A 5,639-nucleotide genomic window follows, 5' to 3' on the forward strand; every position below is an offset into this window, starting at 1 on the left:
TATTTGACCAAATAGGATCGTCCAGTTCCTACAGAACCTATCACTAAAATACCCGATAGGGCTAAGCGGAACGAAAAGGGTTTTCCATGAGATGGTAAATGAAAACGATTAGTCCCACACGAGGTTTGGGAATAAGTGATTGTCTGATAATGAGCAAGGAATATACGTCTTTCTGCTAAAGAGGATCTATTAAACTCATAATTCATTAGATCCTTGTTATCAATGCCAACTAGGTATCATAAGTAAATGGATCCCGGTTGTTCAATCCTTTGATAACCAAGGTCATTCTTTGCTAAAGAGAAATGATCACTATGAGTCAGACTCAATAGAATTGGATCCATTCCAAATAGCGAGAATTAGGATTCTTGATCCCTCTCAATCTCTCTTTCAATTCGAGGATCCAGAGAGGTGTTTTCATAGTCATCTCCGAATATTTGCCATCTCGGAATATTTTCGATTTCATTTTTCTATGATATGTCTTTCTATATGAAAATTGGTTATTTACGATGTACGATGATCCCTGTTAAGCATCCATGGCTGAATGGTTAAAGCGCCCAACTCATAATTGGTAAATTTGCGGGTTCAATTCCTGCTGGATGCACACGAACGGGAACATTCCATAAGTCTATTGGAACTGGCTCTCTATCCATGGAATCTCATCCATCATCCATACATAACGAATTGGTATGGTATATTCATACCATAACATAAGAACAATAAGAACTCGAATTCTTATCGATACTGGAACTCAGAGCATAGGAGGGAAAGTCGATTTATGGATGGAATCAAATACGCAGTATTTACAGAAAAAAGTCTTCGTTTATTGGGAAAGAATCAATATACTTTTAATGTCGAATCGGGATTCACTAAGACAGAAATAAAGCATTGGGTCGAACTCTTCTTTGGTGTTAAGGTGGTAGCTGTGAATAGCCATCGACTACCTGGAAAAGGTAGAAGAATAGGACCTATTCTGGGCCATACAATGCATTACAGACGTATGATCATTACCCTTCAACCGGGTTATTCTATTCCACTTCTAGATAGAGAAAAAAACTAAAGGAGAATACTTAATAATACGGCGAAACATTTATACAAAACACCTATCCCGAGCACACGCAAGGGAACCGTAGACAGGCAAGTGAAATCCAATCCACGAAATAATTTGATCCATGGACGGCACCGTTGTGGTAAAGGTCGTAATTCCAGAGGAATCATTACCGCAAGGCATAGAGGGGGAGGTCATAAGCGCCTATACCGTAAAATAGATTTTCGACGGAATCAAAAAGACATATCTGGTAGAATCGTAACCATAGAATACGACCCTAATCGAAATGCATACATTTGTCTCATACACTATGGGGATGGTGAGAAGAGATATATTTTACATCCCAGAGGGGCTATAATTGGAGATACTATTGTTTCTGGTACAAAAGTTCCTATATCAATGGGAAATGCCCTACCTTTGAGTGCGGTTTGAACTATTGATTTACGTAATTGGAAGTAACCAATTAGGTTTACGACGAAACCTAGAAATCGATCACTGATCCAATTTGACTACCTCTACGGGATAGACCTCAACAGAAAACTGTTGAGTAACGGCAGCAAGTGATTGAGTTCAGTAGTTCCTCATAGAAAATTATTGGCTCTAGAGATATGGTAATATGGAGAAGACAAAATTGTTTGAAGCACGCACAGAACCGGAAGCGCCCCTTGTTTCAAAGAGAGGAGGACGGGTTATTCACATTTAATTTGATGGTCAGAGGCAAATTGAAAGCTAAGCAGTGGTAATTAAGACCCCCGGGGGAAAATAGGGATGTCTCCTACGTTACCCATAATATGTGGAAGTATCGACGTAATTTCATAGAGTCATTCGATCTGAATGCTACATGAAGAACATAAGCCAGATGACGGAACGCAGAGACCTAGGATGTAGAAGATCATAACATGAGCGATTCGGCAGATTTGGATTCCTTTCCTATATATCCACTCATGTGGTACTTCATCATATGATTCATATAAGATCCATCTGTCTAGAGATCGTCATATACATCTAGAAAGCCGTATGCTTTGGAAGAAGCTTGTACAGTTTGGGAAGGGGTTTTTTGAGAGAAAAGAAGAATCTACTTCAACCGATATGCCCTTAGGCACGGCCATGCATAACATAGAAATCACACGTGGAAGGGGTGGGCAATTAGCTAGAGCAGCAGGTGCTGTAGCGAAACTCATTGCAAAAGAGGGTAAATCGGCCACTTTAAGATTACCATCTGGGGAGGTCCGTTTAGTATCCCAAAACTGCTTAGCAACAGTCGGACAAGTGGGTAATGTTGGGGTGAACCAAAAAAGTTTGGGTAGAGCCGGATCTAAGTGTTGGCTAGGTAAACGCCCCGTAGTAAGAGGGGTAGTTATGAACCCTGTGGACCACCCCCATGGGGGCGGTGAAGGGAAAGCTCCCATTGGTAGAAAAAAACCCACAACCCCTTGGGGTTATCCTGCGCTTGGAAGAAGAACTAGGAAAAGGAAAAAATATAGCGATAGTTTTATTCTTCGTCGCCGTAAGTAAATACGTAACTAGGAATATGGAAAATTGCATTTTTGGAATTTGCAATAATGCGATGGGCGAACGACGGGAATTGAACCCGCGCATGGTGGATTCACAATCCACTGCCTTGATCCACTTGGCTACATCCGCCCCTTATCCAGCTAAAGGATTTTTTTCTTTTTTCCATTGATCATTATTCTATTTATTCTGACCTCCGTACTTCGATCGAGATATTGGACATAGAATGCCACTCTTTAAAAAGGAAAAAAGGAGTAATCAGCTGTGACACGAAAAAAAACGAATCCTTTTGTAGCTCATCATTTATTGGCAAAGATAGAAAAGGTCAATATGAAGGAGGAGAAAGAAACAATAGTAACGTGGTCCCGGGCATCTAGCATTCTACCCACAATGGTTGGCCATACAATCGCGATTCATAATGGAAAGGAACATATACCTATTTACATAACAAATCCTATGGTAGGTCGCAAATTGGGGGAATTCGTGCCTACTCGGCATTTCACGAGTTATGAAAATGCAAGAAAGGATACTAAATCTCGTCGTTAACTGAATTCTGAATAGAAAGATTAAGAAGAAAAAAAGATTCAAAATAAAGACAGAAATACCCAATATCTTGCTAGAACAAGATATTGGGTATTTCTGTCTTCAAAAATTCTTATATGTTAGCAGAAAAACCTTATCCATTAATAGATGGAACTTCAACAGCAGCTAAGTCTAGAGGGAAGTTGTGAGCATTACGTTCGTGCATTACTTCCATACCAAGGTTAGCACGGTTGATGATATCAGCCCAAGTATTAATAACGCGACCTTGACTATCAACTACAGATTGGTTGAAATTGAAACCATTTAGGTTGAAAGCCATAGTACTAATACCTAAAGCAGTGAACCAGATTCCTACTACAGGCCAAGCAGCCAAGAAGAAGTGTAAAGAACGAGAGTTGTTGAAACTAGCATATTGGAAGATTAATCGGCCAAAATAACCATGAGCAGCCACAATATTATAAGTTTCTTCCTCTTGACCAAATTTGTAACCCTCATTAGCGGATTCATTTTCAGTAGTTTCCCTGATCAAACTAGAGGTTACCAAGGAACCATGCATAGCACTGAATAGGGAACCGCCGAATACACCAGCTACACCTAACATGTGGAATGGATGCATAAGGATGTTGTGCTCTGCCTGGAATACAATCATAAAGTTGAAAGTACCAGAGATTCCTAAAGGCATACCATCAGAAAAGCTTCCTTGACCAATAGGGTAAATCAAGAAAACAGCAGTAGCAGCTGCAACAGGAGCTGAATATGCAACAGCAATCCAAGGACGCATACCCAGACGGAAACTAAGTTCCCACTCACGACCCATATAACAAGCTACACCAAGTAAGAAGTGTAGAACAATTAGCTCATAAGGACCACCATTGTATAACCACTCATCAACAGATGCAGCTTCCCAAATTGGGTAAAAGTGCAATCCGATCGCCGCAGAAGTAGGGATAATAGCACCAGAGATAATATTGTTTCCATAAAGTAAAGAACCAGAAACAGGCTCACGAATACCATCAATATCTACTGGAGGGGCAGCGATGAAGGCGATAATAAATACAGAAGTTGCGGTCAATAAGGTAGGGATCATCAAAACACCGAACCATCCGATGTAAAGACGATTTTCAGTGCTAGTTATCCAGTTGCAGAAGCGACCCCACAGGCTTGTACTTTCGCGTCTCTCTAAAATTGCAGTCATGGTAAGATCTTGGTTTATTCAAATTGCAAGGACTCCCAAGCACACGTATTAACTAGAATATAGATAATAGAAGGCTTGTTATTTAACAGTATAACATAGACTATATACCAATGTCAACCAAGTCAGCCCAAAGATTAGCTATCCATATAACTAAATTAACCAAACCAATAATTTTGTATTTGTAAATGAAGTGAGTCAAAGTGAAAAACTTTGATGGGTCTTTTCTATATGGGTTGCCCGGGACTCGAACCCGGAACTAGTCGGATGGAGTAGATAATTCTTCCTTGTTACAATAGAGAAAAATCCCTCCCCAAATCGTGCTTGCATTTTTCATTGCACACGACTTTCCCTATGTAGAAATAGCCAATTTCTATTCCAAAGAGGAAGTTCTACTAATTTTTTTAATTAGTAAGTTGATTCACCTACTCTTTATTATAATAAAAAGAACATTTCAGAATGAAAAATAGAAAAGTTTTTTCTTGATCATTTATCAACCCTTTCCTGTTTCTTAATTTCGTCTAATGATTAATTAAGAGGGTTGACCAGGTCATTGATACGTATAATATCCAAATACCAAATACGCTCAGTGTGTGATCCACAGAAAGAAAAAAGAGTTGTTTTGGTGAACATCAAAGAAAAAACTTGCTCTTCTTCCATAAAAAATTCTTCTAAAAATGCCGAACCCAATCGTTGCATAAAAGTTCGTACCGTGCTTTTATGTTTACGAGCTAAAGTTCTAGCACATGAAAGTCGAAGTATATACTTTAGTCGATACAAAGTCCGTTTTTTCGAAGATCCACTATGATAATGAAAAAGATTTCTACATATCCGACCAAATCGATCAAGAATATCCCAATCTGATAAATCTGTCCAAATGGGTTTACTAATAGGATGCCCCGATCCAGTACAAAATTGAGCTTTTGATAAGTATCCTATGAGGAGAGTAGCGGGGACTATGGTATCGAATTTTTTCATTCGAGTATCTATTAGAAATGAATTCTCCAGCATTTGATTCCTTACTAACAAAGAACTTTTTTGTACACTTGAAAGGTACCCCATAAAATCGAAGCAAGAGTTTGCTAATTGGTTTATATGGATTCTTCGCGGCTGAGTCCAAAAACAGAAATAATATTGCCAGAAATTGATAAGGTAGCATTTCCATTTCTTCTTCAAAAAAAAAGTGCCTTTTGATGCAAGAATTGCCTTTCCTTGATATCGAACATAATGCATAAGAGGATCCATAAAGAACCATAGGGTTTTCCGAGAAAAACCAGGGTACATTATCCCAAAATGTTCCATCTTCCTAGAAAAGTGGATTCGTTCCAGAAAAGTTCCAGAAGATGC

This window comes from Triticum urartu, unplaced genomic scaffold (genome assembly GCF_056163025.1).
Source record: "Triticum urartu cultivar PI428250 unplaced genomic scaffold, HENAU_Tu73 scaffold129, whole genome shotgun sequence".
In the NCBI taxonomy this organism is placed as follows: Eukaryota; Viridiplantae; Streptophyta; class Magnoliopsida; order Poales; family Poaceae; genus Triticum; species Triticum urartu.